This window comes from Semicossyphus pulcher, unplaced genomic scaffold, assembly GCF_022749685.1.
Source record: "Semicossyphus pulcher isolate SPU_LCO1_2020_fin unplaced genomic scaffold, fSemPul1.0.p SCAF_11, whole genome shotgun sequence".
In the NCBI taxonomy this organism is placed as follows: Eukaryota; Metazoa; Chordata; class Actinopteri; order Labriformes; family Labridae; genus Semicossyphus; species Semicossyphus pulcher.
This window is the reverse complement of record NW_027211615.1, coordinates 2,890,001-2,900,000: the sequence shown is the minus strand read 5'-3', so window position 1 is coordinate 2,900,000 and position 10,000 is coordinate 2,890,001. Positions and strand designations below refer to the sequence as shown.

Genomic DNA, 10,000 nt, shown 5'->3' with positions numbered 1-10,000 from the left:
CGGAAGCTAAGCAGGGTCGGGCCTGGTTAGTACTTGGATGGGAGACCGCCTGGGAATACCAGGTGCTGTAAGCTTTTTCATTTTTCTGTGATGGACAGTAGAGGTGCTGATGCTGCAGGCCTTGAAAAAGTTTGATCAGACACTCATGTGCAAGAATGCATTGAATTCATCCTAGAAAAAAAACACAGTAACATATGAAGAGATTAAAAAGTGCCCAAATGCATTTTTAAAAGGCCCGATTGAACACACAACTGTCGCTTACGGCCATACCACCCTGAACACGCCCGATCTCGTCCGATCTCGGAAGCTAAGCAGGGTCGGGCCTGGTTAGTACTTGGATGGGAGACCGCCTGGGAATACCAGGTGCTGTAAGCTTTTTCATTTTTCTGTGATGGACAGGAGAGGTGCTGATGCTGCAGGCCTTGAAAAAGTTTGATCAGACACTCATGTGCAAGAATGCATTGAATTCATCATAGAAAAAAACCATGACAAAATCTTTGACGAAAACTATAAACAACGTTAAAAATACAGCCAAATTCAAGAATGTGGTGGGGCAGATGCCCCACCGCATTCTTGCTGCACCATGCCACGTCTTTAAAAGGCCCGATTGAACACACAACTGTCGCTTACGGCCATACCACCCTGAACACGCCCGATCTCGTCTGATCTCGGAAGCTAAGCAGGGTCGGGCCTGGTTAGTACTTGGATGGGAGACCGCCTGGGAATACCAGGTGCTGTAAGCTTTTTCATTTTTCTGTGATGGACAGGAGAGGTGCTGATGCTGCAGGCCTTGAAAAAGTTTGATCAGACACTCATGTGCAAGAATGCATTGAATTCATCCTAGAAAAAAAACACAGTAACATATGAAGAGATTAAAAAGTGCCCAAATGCATTTTTAAAAGGCCCGATTGAACACACAACTGTCGCTTACGGCCATACCACCCTGAACACGCCCGATCTCGTCCGATCTCGGAAGCTAAGCAGGGTCGGGCCTGGTTAGTACTTGGATGGGAGACCGCCTGGGAATACCAGGTGCTGTAAGCTTTTTCATTTTTCTGTGATGGACAGGAGAGGTGCTGATGCTGCAGGCCTTGAAAAAGTTTGATCAGACACTCATGTGCAAGAATGCATTGAATTCATCCTAGAAAAAAAACACAGTAACATATGAAGAGATTAAAAAGTGCCCAAATGCATTTTTAAAAGGCCCGATTGAACACACAACTGTCGCTTACGGCCATACCACCCTGAACACGCCCGATCTCGTCCGATCTCGGAAGCTAAGCAGGGTCGGGCCTGGTTAGTACTTGGATGGGAGACCGCCTGGGAATACCAGGTGCTGTAAGCTTTTTCATTTTTCTGTGATGGACAGGAGAGGTGCTGATGCTGCAGGCCTTGAAAAAGTTTGATCAGACACTCATGTGCAAGAATGCATTGAATTCATCATAGAAAAGAACCATGACAAAATCTTTGACGAAAACTATAAACAACGTTAAAAATACAGCCACATTCTTGCTGCACCATGCCACGTCTTTAAAAGGCCCGATTGAACACACAACTGTCGCTTACGGCCATACCACCCTGAACACGCCCGATCTCGTCCGATCTCGGAAGCTAAGCAGGGTCGGGCCTGGTTAGTACTTGGATGGGAGACCGCCTGGGAATACCAGGTGCTGTAAGCTTTTTCATTTTTCTGTGATGGACAGGAGAGGTGCTTATGCTGCAGGCCTTGAAAAAGTTTGATCAGACACTCATGTGCAAGAATGCATTGAATTCATCATAGAAAAAAACCATGACAAAATCTTTGACGAAAACTATAAACAACGTTAAAAATACAGCCACATTCTTGCTGCACCATGCCACGTCTTTAAAAGGCCCGATTGAACACACAACTGTCGCTTACGGCCATACCACCCTGAACACGCCCGATCTCGTCCGATCTCGGAAGCTAAGCAGGGTCGGGCCTGGTTAGTACTTGGATGGGAGACCGCCTGGGAATACCAGGTGCTGTAAGCTTTTTCATTTTTCTGTGATGGACAGGAGAGGTGCTGATGCTGCAGGCCTTGAAAAAGTTTGAGCAGACACTCATGTGCAAGAATGCATTGAATTCATCCTAGAAAAAAAACACAGTAACATATGAAGAGATTAAAAAGTGCCCAAATGCATTTTTAAAAGGCCCGATTGAACACACAACTGTCGCTTACAGCCATACCACCCTGAACACGCCCGATCTCGTCCGATCTCGGAAGCTAAGCAGGGTCGGGCCTGGTTAGTACTTGGATGGGAGACCGCCTGGGAATACCAGGTGCTGTAAGCTTTTTCATTTTTCTATGATGGACAGGAGAGGTGCTGATGCTGCAGGCCTTGAAAAAGTTTGATCAGACACTCATGTGCAAGAATGCATTGAATTGATCCTAGAAAAAAAACACAGTAACATATGAAGAGATTAAAAAGTGCCCAAATGCATTTTTAAAAGGCCCGATTGAACACACAACTGTCGCTTACGGCCATACCACCCTGAACACGCCCGATCTCGTCCGATCTCGGAAGCTAAGCAGGGTCGGGCCTGGTTAGTACTTGGATGGGAGACCGCCTGGGAATACCAGGTGCTGTAAGCTTTTTCATTTTTCTGTGATGGACAGGAGAGGTGCTGATGCTGCAGGCCTTGAAAAAGTTTGATCAGACACTCATATGCAAGAATGCATTGAATTCATCCTGGAAAAAAAACACAGTAACATATGAAGAGATTAAAAAGTGCCCAAATGCATTTTTAAAAGGCCTGATTGAACACACAACTGTCGCTTACGGCCATACCACCCTGAACACGCCCGATCTCATCCGATCTCGGAAGCTAAGCAGGGTTGGGCCTGGTTAGTACTTGGATGGGAGACCGCCTGGGAATACCAGGTGCTGTAAGTTTTTTCATTTTTCTGTGATGGACAGAAGAGGTGCTGATGCTGCAGGCCTTGAAAAAGTTTGATCAGACACTCATGTGCAAGAATGCATTGAATTCATCCTAGAAAAAAAACACAGTAACATATGAAGAGATTAAAAAGTGCCCAAATGCATTTTTAAAAGGCCCGATTGAACACACAACTGTCGCTTACGGCCATACCACCCTGAACACGCCCGATCTCGTCCGATCTCGGAAGCTAAGCAGGGTCGGGCCTGGTTAGTACTTGGATGGGAGACCGCCTGGGAATACCAGGTGCTGTAAGACAGATGCCCCACCACATTCTTGCTGCACCATGCCACGTCTTTAAAAGGCCCGATCGAACACACAACTTTCACTTACGGCCATACCACCCTGAACACGCCCGATCTCGTCCGATCTCGGAAGCTAAGCAGGGTCGGGCCTGGTTAGTACTTGGATGGGAGACCGCCTGGGAATACCAGGTGCTGTAAGCTTTTTCATTTTTCTGTGATGGACAGGAGAGGTGCTGATGCTGCAGGCCTTGAAAAAGTTTGATCAGACACTCATGTGCAAGAATGCATTGAATTCGTCCTAGAAAAAAACCATGACAAAATCTTTGACGAAAACTATAAACAACGTTAAAAATACAGCCACATTCTTGCTGCACCATGCCACGTCTTTAAAAGGCCCGATTGAACACACAACTGTCGCTTACGGCCATACCACCCTGAACACGCCCGATCTCGTCCGATCTCGGAAGCTAAGCAGGGTCGGGCCTGGTTAGTACTTGGATGGGAGACCGCCTGGGAATACCAGGTGCTGTAAGCTTTTTCATTTTTCTGTGATGGACAGGAGAGGTGCTGATGCTGCAGGCCTTGAAAAAGTTTGATCAGACACTCATGTGCAAGAATGCATTGAATTCATCATAGAAAAAAACCATGACAAAATCTTTGACGAAAACTATAAACAACGTTAAAAATACAGCCACATTCTTGCTGCACCATGCCACGTCTTTAAAAGGCCCGATTGAACACACAACTGTCGCTTACGGCCATACCACCCTGAACACGCCCGATCTCGTCCGATCTCGGAAGCTAAGCAGGGTCGGGCCTGGTTAGTACTTGGATGGGAGACCGCCTGGGAATACCAGGTGCTGTAAGCTTTTTCATTTTTCTGTGATGGACAGGAGAGGTGCTGATGCTGCAGGCCTTGAAAAAGTTTGAGCAGACACTCATGTGCAAGAATGCATTGAATTCATCCTAGAAAAACAACACAGTAACATATGAAGAGATTAAAAAGTGCCCAAATGCATTTTTAAAAGGCCCGATTGAACACACAACTGTCGCTTACGGCCATACCACCCTGAACACGCCCGATCTCGTCCGATCTCGGAAGCTAAGCAGGGTCGGGCCTGGTTAGTACTTGGATGGGAGACCGCCTGGGAATACCAGGTGCTGTAAGCTTTTTCATTTTTCTATGATGGACAGGAGAGGTGCTGATGCTGCAGGCCTTGAAAAAGTTTGATCAGACACTCATGTGCAAGAATGCATTGAATTCATCCTAGAAAAAAAACACAGTAACATATGAAGAGATTAAAAAGTGCCCAAATGCATTTTTAAAAGGCCCGATTGAACACACAACTGTCGCTTACGGCCATACCACCCTGAACACGCCCGATCTCGTCCGATCTCGGAAGCTAAGCAGGGTTGGGCCTGGTTAGTACTTGGATGGGAGACCGCCTGGGAATACCAGGTGCTGTAAGCTCTTTCATTTTTCTGTGATGGACAGGAGAGGTGCTGATGCTGCAGGCCTTGAAAAAGTTTGATCAGACACTCATGTGCAAGAATGCATTGAATTCATCCTAGAAAAAAAACACAGTAACAAATGAAGAGATTAAAAAGTGCCCAAATGCATTTTTAAAAGGCCTGATTGAACACACAACTGTCGCTTACGGCCATACCACCCTGAACACGCCCGATCTCGTCCGATCTCGGAAGCTAAGCAGGGTCGGGCCTGGTTAGTACTTGGATGGGAGACCGCCTGGGAATACCAGGTGCTGTAAGCTTTTTCATTTTTCTGTGATGGACAGGAGAGGTGCTGATGCTGCAGGCCTTGAAAAAGTTGGATCAGACACTCATGTGCAAGAATGCATTGAATTCATCCTAGAAAAAAAACACAGTAACATATGAAGAGATTAAAAAGTGCCCAAATGCATTTTTAAAAGGCCCGATTGAACACACAACTGTCGCTTACGGCCATACCACCCTGAACACGCCCGATCTCGTCCGATCTCGGAAGCTAAGCAGGGTCGGGCCTGGTTAGTACTTGGATGGGAGACCGCCTGGGAATACCAGGTGCTGTAAGCTTTTTCATTTTTCTGTGATGGACAGGAGAGGTGCTGATGCTGCAGGCCTTGAAAAAGTTTGATCAGACACTCATGTGCAAGAATGCATTGAATTCATCCTAGAAAAAAAACACAGTAACATATGAAGAGATTAAAAAGTGCCCAAATGCATTTTTAAAAGGCCCGATTGAACACACAACTGTCGCTTACGGCCATACCACCCTGAACACGCCCGATCTCGTCCGATCTCGGAAGCTAAGCAGGGTCGGGCCTGGTTAGTACTTGGATGGGAGACCGCCTGGGAATACCAGGTGCTGTAAGCTTTTTCATTTTTCTGTGATGGACAGGAGAGGTGCTGATGCTGCAGGCCTTGAAAAAGTTTGATCAGACACTCATGTGCAAGAATGCATTGAATTCATCCTAGAAAAAAAACACAGTAACATATGAAGAGATTAAAAAGTGCCCAAATGCATTTTTAAAAGGCCCGATTGAACACACAACTGTCGCTTACGGCCATACCACCCTGAACACGCCCGATCTCGTCCGATCTCGGAAGCTAAGCAGGGTCGGGCCTGGTTAGTACTTGGATGGGAGACCGCCTGGGAATACCAGGTGCTGTAAGCTTTTTCATTTTTCTGTGATGGACAGGAGAGGTGCTGATGCTGCAGGCCTTGAAAAAGTTTGATCAGACACTCATGTGCAAGAATGCATTGAATTCATCATAGAAAAAAACCATGACAAAATTTTTGACGAAAACTATAAACAACGTTAAAAATACAGCCAAATTCAAGAATGTGGTGGGGCAGATGCCCCATCACATTCTTGCTGCACCATGCCACGTCTTTAAAAGGCCCGATTGAACACACAACTGTCGTTTACGGCCATACCACCCTGAACACGCCCGATCTCGTCCGATCTCGGAAGCTAAGCAGGGTCGGGCCTGGTTAGTACTTGGACGGGAGACCGCCTGGGAATACCAGGTGCTGTAAGCTTTTTCATTTTTCTGTGATGGACAGGAGAGGTGCTGATGCTGCAGGCCTTTAAAAAGTTTGATCAGACACTCATGTGCAAGAATGCATTGAATTCATCCTAGAAAAAAAACACAGTAACATATGAAGAGATTAAAAAAAGCCCAAATGCATTTTTAAAAGGCCCGATTGAACACACAACTGTCGCTTACGGCCATACCACCCTGAACACGCCCGATCTCGTCCGATCTCGGAAGCTCAGCAGGGTCGGGCCTGGTTAGTACTTGGATGGGAGACCGCCTGGGAATACCAGGTGCTGTAAGCTTTTTCATTTTTCTGTGATGGACAGGAGAGGTGCTGATGCTGCAGGCCTTGAAAAAGTTTGATCAGACACTCATGTGCAAGAATGCATTGAATTCATCATAGAAAAAAACCATGACAAAATTTTTGACGAAAACTATAAACAACGTTAAAAATACAGCCACATTCTTGCTGCACCATGCCACGTCTTTAAAAGGCCCGATTGAACACACAAGTGTCGCTTACGGCCATACCACCCTGAACACGCCCGATCACGTCCGATCTCGGAAGCTAAGCAGGGTCGGGCCTGGTTAGTACTTGGATGGGAGACCGCCTGGGAATACCAGGTGCTGTAAGCTTTTTCATTTTTCTGTGATGGACAGGAGAGGTGCTGATGCTGCAGGCCTTGAAAAAGTTTGATCAGACACTCATGTGCAAGAATGCATTGAATTCATCCTAGAAAAAAAACACAGTAACATATGAAGAGATTAAAAAGTGCCCAAATGCATTTTTAAAAGGCCCGATTGAACACACAACTGTCGCTTTCGGCCATACCACCCTGAACACGCCCGATCTCGTCCGATCTCGGAAGCTAAGCAGGGTCGGGCCTGGTTAGTACTTGGATGGGAGACCGCCTGGGAATACCAGGTGCTGTAAGCTTTTTCATTTTTCTGTGATGGACAGGAGAGGTGCTGATGCTGCAGGCCTTGAAAAAGTTGGATCAGACACTCATGTGCAAGAATGCATTGAATTCATCATAGAAAAAAACCATGACAAAATTTTTGACGAAAACTATAAACAACGTTAAAAATACAGCCAAATTCAAGAATGTGGTGGGGCAGATGCCCCATCACATTCTTGCTGCACCATGCCACGTCTTTAAAAGGCCCGATTGAACACACAACTGTCGTTTACGGCCATACCACCCTGAACACGCCCGATCTCGTCCGATCTCGGAAGCTAAGCAGGGTCGGGCCTGGTTAGTACTTGGATGGGAGACCGCCTGGGAATACCAGGTGCTGTAAGCTTTTTCATTTTTCTGTGATGGACAGGAGAGGTGCTGATGCTGCAGGCCTTTAAAAAGTTTGATCAGACACTCATGTGCAAGAATGCATTGAATTCATCCTAGAAAAAAAACACAGTAACATATGAAGAGATTAAAAAAAGCCCAAATGCATTTTTAAAAGGCCCGATTGAACACACAACTGTCGCTTACGGCCATACCACCCTGAACACGCCCGATCTCGTCCGATCTCGGAAGCTCAGCAGGGTCGGGCCTGGTTAGTACTTGGATGGGAGACCGCCTGGGAATACCAGGTGCTGTAAGCTTTTTCATTTTTCTGTGATGGACAGGAGAGGTGCTGATGCTGCAGGCCTTGAAAAAGTTTGATCAGACACTCATGTGCAAGAATGCATTGAATTCATCATAGAAAAAAACCATGACAAAATTTTTGACGAAAACTATAAACAACGTTAAAAATACAGCCACATTCTTGCTGCACCATGCCACGTCTTTAAAAGGCCCGATTGAACACACAAGTGTCGCTTACGGCCATACCACCCTGAACACGCCCGATCACGTCCGATCTCGGAAGCTAAGCAGGGTCGGGCCTGGTTAGTACTTGGATGGGAGACCGCCTGGGAATACCAGGTGCTGTAAGCTTTTTCATTTTTCTGTGATGGACAGGAGAGGTGCTGATGCTGCAGGCCTTGAAAAAGTTTGATCAGACACTCATGTGCAAGAATGCATTGAATTCATCCTAGAAAAAAAACACAGTAACATATGAAGAGATTAAAAAGTGCCCAAATGCATTTTTAAAAGGCCCGATTGAACACACAACTGTCGCTTTCGGCCATACCACCCTGAACACGCCCGATCTCGTCCGATCTCGGAAGCTAAGCAGGGTCGGGCCTGGTTAGTACTTGGATGGGAGACCGCCTGGGAATACCAGGTGCTGTAAGCTTTTTCATTTTTCTGTGATGGACAGGAGAGGTGCTGATGCTGCAGGCCTTGAAAAAGTTGGATCAGACACTCATGTGCAAGAATGCATTGAATTCATCATAGAAAAAAAACACAGTAACATATGAAGAGATTAAAAAGTGCCCAAATGCATTTTTAAAAGGCCCGATTGAACACACAACTGTCGCTTACGGCCATACCACCCTGAACACGCCCGATCTCGTCCGATCTCGGTTGCTAAGCAGGGTCGGGCCTGGTTAGTACTTGGATGGGAGACCGCCTGGGAATACCAGGTGCTGTAAGCTTTTTCATTTTTCTGTGATGGACAGGAGAGGTGCTGATGCTGCAGGCCTTGAAATAGTTTGATCAGACACTCATGTGCAAGAATGCATTGAATTCATCCTGGAAAAAAAACACAGTAACATATGAAGAGATTAAAAAGTGCCCAAATGCATTTTTAAAAGGCCTGATTGAACACACAACTGTCGCTTACGGCCATACCACCCTGAACACGCCCGATCTCGTCCGATCTCGGAAGCTAAGCAGGGTCGGGCCTGGTTAGTACTTGGATGGGAGACTGCCTAGGAATACCAGGTGCTGTAAGCTTTTTCACTTTTCTGTGATGGACAGGAGAGGTGCTGATGCTGCAGGCCTTGAAAAAGTTTGATCAGACACTCATGTGCAAGAATGCATTGAATTCATCCTAGAAAAAAAACACAGTAACATATGAAGAGATTAAAAAGTGCCCAAATGCATTTTTAAAAGGCCCGATTGAACACACAACTGTCGCTTACGGCCATACCACCCTGAACACGCCCGATCTCGTCCGATCTCGGAAGCTAAGCAGGGTCGGGCCTGGTTAGTACTTGGATGGGAGACCGCCTGGGAATACCAGGTGCTGTAAGCTTTTTCATTTTTCTGTGATGGACAGGAGAGGTGCTGATGCTGCAGGCCTTGAAAAAGTTTGATCAGACACTCATGTGCAAGAATGCATTGAATTCATCCTAGAAAAAAAACACAGTAACATATGAAGAGATTAAAAAGTGCCCAAATGCATTTTTAAAAGGCCCGATTGAACACACAACTGTCGCTTACGGCCATACCACCCTGAACACGCCCGATCTCGTCCGATCTCGGAAGCTAAGCAGGGTCGGGCCTGGTTAGTACTTGGATGGGAGACCGCCTGGGAATACCAGGTGCTGTAAGCTTTTTCATTTTTCTGTGATGGACAGGAGAGGTGCTGATGCTGCAGGCCTTGAAAAAGTTGGATCAGACACTCATGTGCAAGAATGCATTGAATTCATCCTAGAAAAAAAACACAGTAACATATGAAGAGATTAAAAAGTGCCCAAATGCATTTTTAAAAGGCCCGATTGAACACACAACTGTCGCTTACGGCCATACCACCCTGAACACGCCCGATCTCGTCCGATCTCGGAAGCTAAGCAGGGTCGGGCCTGGTTAGTACTTGGATGGGAGACCGCCTGGGAATACCAGGTGCTGTAAGCTTTTTCATT

General features: G+C 46.3%; 33 non-coding genes across 33 annotated transcripts in view; all 33 read left to right on the top strand.

Moving 5' to 3' along the window:
* The window catches only part of LOC138585685 (5S ribosomal RNA), a 119-nt gene extending 45 nt beyond the window's left edge, over nt 1–74 (top strand). The window contains exon 1 of the ribosomal RNA XR_011305804.1: nt 1–74. This exon is cut by the window's left edge and continues 45 nt beyond it. This is a non-coding gene — a ribosomal RNA (5S ribosomal RNA).
* Nucleotides 75–256: 182 nt separating this feature from the next.
* LOC138585684 (5S ribosomal RNA) lies at nt 257–375 on the top strand. The gene has a single exon (XR_011305803.1). It is a non-coding gene; the product is annotated as a 5S ribosomal RNA (ribosomal RNA).
* A 249-nt stretch (nt 376–624) lies between these two features.
* Nucleotides 625–743, top strand: LOC138586365 (5S ribosomal RNA). Its single transcript, XR_011306447.1, has one exon. It is a non-coding gene; the product is annotated as a 5S ribosomal RNA (ribosomal RNA).
* Nucleotides 744–925: 182 nt separating this feature from the next.
* Nucleotides 926–1,044, top strand: LOC138585683 (5S ribosomal RNA). The gene has a single exon (XR_011305802.1). It is a non-coding gene; the product is annotated as a 5S ribosomal RNA (ribosomal RNA).
* A 182-nt stretch (nt 1,045–1,226) lies between these two features.
* On the top strand, nt 1,227–1,345 carry LOC138585682 (5S ribosomal RNA). The gene has a single exon (XR_011305801.1). It is a non-coding gene; the product is annotated as a 5S ribosomal RNA (ribosomal RNA).
* A 215-nt stretch (nt 1,346–1,560) lies between these two features.
* LOC138585680 (5S ribosomal RNA) lies at nt 1,561–1,679 on the top strand. Its single transcript, XR_011305800.1, has one exon. It is a non-coding gene; the product is annotated as a 5S ribosomal RNA (ribosomal RNA).
* Nucleotides 1,680–1,894: 215 nt separating this feature from the next.
* Nucleotides 1,895–2,013, top strand: LOC138585679 (5S ribosomal RNA). The gene has a single exon (XR_011305799.1). It is a non-coding gene; the product is annotated as a 5S ribosomal RNA (ribosomal RNA).
* A 182-nt stretch (nt 2,014–2,195) lies between these two features.
* On the top strand, nt 2,196–2,314 carry LOC138586324 (5S ribosomal RNA). Its single transcript, XR_011306408.1, has one exon. It is a non-coding gene; the product is annotated as a 5S ribosomal RNA (ribosomal RNA).
* A 182-nt stretch (nt 2,315–2,496) lies between these two features.
* Nucleotides 2,497–2,615, top strand: LOC138585678 (5S ribosomal RNA). The gene has a single exon (XR_011305798.1). It is a non-coding gene; the product is annotated as a 5S ribosomal RNA (ribosomal RNA).
* A 182-nt stretch (nt 2,616–2,797) lies between these two features.
* Nucleotides 2,798–2,916, top strand: LOC138585686 (5S ribosomal RNA). The gene has a single exon (XR_011305805.1). It is a non-coding gene; the product is annotated as a 5S ribosomal RNA (ribosomal RNA).
* A 182-nt stretch (nt 2,917–3,098) lies between these two features.
* On the top strand, nt 3,099–3,217 carry LOC138586687 (5S ribosomal RNA). Its single transcript, XR_011306751.1, has one exon. It is a non-coding gene; the product is annotated as a 5S ribosomal RNA (ribosomal RNA).
* A 69-nt stretch (nt 3,218–3,286) lies between these two features.
* LOC138586625 (5S ribosomal RNA) lies at nt 3,287–3,405 on the top strand. The gene has a single exon (XR_011306691.1). It is a non-coding gene; the product is annotated as a 5S ribosomal RNA (ribosomal RNA).
* A 215-nt stretch (nt 3,406–3,620) lies between these two features.
* LOC138585677 (5S ribosomal RNA) lies at nt 3,621–3,739 on the top strand. The gene has a single exon (XR_011305797.1). It is a non-coding gene; the product is annotated as a 5S ribosomal RNA (ribosomal RNA).
* Nucleotides 3,740–3,954: 215 nt separating this feature from the next.
* Nucleotides 3,955–4,073, top strand: LOC138585676 (5S ribosomal RNA). The gene has a single exon (XR_011305796.1). It is a non-coding gene; the product is annotated as a 5S ribosomal RNA (ribosomal RNA).
* Nucleotides 4,074–4,255: 182 nt separating this feature from the next.
* Nucleotides 4,256–4,374, top strand: LOC138585675 (5S ribosomal RNA). The gene has a single exon (XR_011305795.1). It is a non-coding gene; the product is annotated as a 5S ribosomal RNA (ribosomal RNA).
* Nucleotides 4,375–4,556: 182 nt separating this feature from the next.
* On the top strand, nt 4,557–4,675 carry LOC138587581 (5S ribosomal RNA). Its single transcript, XR_011307576.1, has one exon. It is a non-coding gene; the product is annotated as a 5S ribosomal RNA (ribosomal RNA).
* A 182-nt stretch (nt 4,676–4,857) lies between these two features.
* On the top strand, nt 4,858–4,976 carry LOC138585673 (5S ribosomal RNA). The gene has a single exon (XR_011305793.1). It is a non-coding gene; the product is annotated as a 5S ribosomal RNA (ribosomal RNA).
* A 182-nt stretch (nt 4,977–5,158) lies between these two features.
* LOC138585672 (5S ribosomal RNA) lies at nt 5,159–5,277 on the top strand. Its single transcript, XR_011305792.1, has one exon. It is a non-coding gene; the product is annotated as a 5S ribosomal RNA (ribosomal RNA).
* Nucleotides 5,278–5,459: 182 nt separating this feature from the next.
* On the top strand, nt 5,460–5,578 carry LOC138585671 (5S ribosomal RNA). The gene has a single exon (XR_011305791.1). It is a non-coding gene; the product is annotated as a 5S ribosomal RNA (ribosomal RNA).
* A 182-nt stretch (nt 5,579–5,760) lies between these two features.
* On the top strand, nt 5,761–5,879 carry LOC138585670 (5S ribosomal RNA). Its single transcript, XR_011305790.1, has one exon. It is a non-coding gene; the product is annotated as a 5S ribosomal RNA (ribosomal RNA).
* A 249-nt stretch (nt 5,880–6,128) lies between these two features.
* Nucleotides 6,129–6,247, top strand: LOC138587009 (5S ribosomal RNA). Its single transcript, XR_011307058.1, has one exon. It is a non-coding gene; the product is annotated as a 5S ribosomal RNA (ribosomal RNA).
* Nucleotides 6,248–6,429: 182 nt separating this feature from the next.
* LOC138587044 (5S ribosomal RNA) lies at nt 6,430–6,548 on the top strand. Its single transcript, XR_011307091.1, has one exon. It is a non-coding gene; the product is annotated as a 5S ribosomal RNA (ribosomal RNA).
* Nucleotides 6,549–6,763: 215 nt separating this feature from the next.
* On the top strand, nt 6,764–6,882 carry LOC138586392 (5S ribosomal RNA). Its single transcript, XR_011306473.1, has one exon. It is a non-coding gene; the product is annotated as a 5S ribosomal RNA (ribosomal RNA).
* Nucleotides 6,883–7,064: 182 nt separating this feature from the next.
* LOC138586724 (5S ribosomal RNA) lies at nt 7,065–7,183 on the top strand. Its single transcript, XR_011306786.1, has one exon. It is a non-coding gene; the product is annotated as a 5S ribosomal RNA (ribosomal RNA).
* A 249-nt stretch (nt 7,184–7,432) lies between these two features.
* Nucleotides 7,433–7,551, top strand: LOC138586430 (5S ribosomal RNA). The gene has a single exon (XR_011306507.1). It is a non-coding gene; the product is annotated as a 5S ribosomal RNA (ribosomal RNA).
* Nucleotides 7,552–7,733: 182 nt separating this feature from the next.
* On the top strand, nt 7,734–7,852 carry LOC138587043 (5S ribosomal RNA). Its single transcript, XR_011307090.1, has one exon. It is a non-coding gene; the product is annotated as a 5S ribosomal RNA (ribosomal RNA).
* A 215-nt stretch (nt 7,853–8,067) lies between these two features.
* LOC138586391 (5S ribosomal RNA) lies at nt 8,068–8,186 on the top strand. The gene has a single exon (XR_011306472.1). It is a non-coding gene; the product is annotated as a 5S ribosomal RNA (ribosomal RNA).
* Nucleotides 8,187–8,368: 182 nt separating this feature from the next.
* Nucleotides 8,369–8,487, top strand: LOC138586722 (5S ribosomal RNA). The gene has a single exon (XR_011306785.1). It is a non-coding gene; the product is annotated as a 5S ribosomal RNA (ribosomal RNA).
* Nucleotides 8,488–8,669: 182 nt separating this feature from the next.
* On the top strand, nt 8,670–8,788 carry LOC138587099 (5S ribosomal RNA). Its single transcript, XR_011307144.1, has one exon. It is a non-coding gene; the product is annotated as a 5S ribosomal RNA (ribosomal RNA).
* A 182-nt stretch (nt 8,789–8,970) lies between these two features.
* LOC138587114 (5S ribosomal RNA) lies at nt 8,971–9,089 on the top strand. The gene has a single exon (XR_011307158.1). It is a non-coding gene; the product is annotated as a 5S ribosomal RNA (ribosomal RNA).
* Nucleotides 9,090–9,271: 182 nt separating this feature from the next.
* Nucleotides 9,272–9,390, top strand: LOC138585669 (5S ribosomal RNA). The gene has a single exon (XR_011305789.1). It is a non-coding gene; the product is annotated as a 5S ribosomal RNA (ribosomal RNA).
* Nucleotides 9,391–9,572: 182 nt separating this feature from the next.
* LOC138585668 (5S ribosomal RNA) lies at nt 9,573–9,691 on the top strand. The gene has a single exon (XR_011305788.1). It is a non-coding gene; the product is annotated as a 5S ribosomal RNA (ribosomal RNA).
* Nucleotides 9,692–9,873: 182 nt separating this feature from the next.
* On the top strand, nt 9,874–9,992 carry LOC138585667 (5S ribosomal RNA). The gene has a single exon (XR_011305787.1). It is a non-coding gene; the product is annotated as a 5S ribosomal RNA (ribosomal RNA).
* Nucleotides 9,993–10,000: the final 8 nt, after the last annotated feature.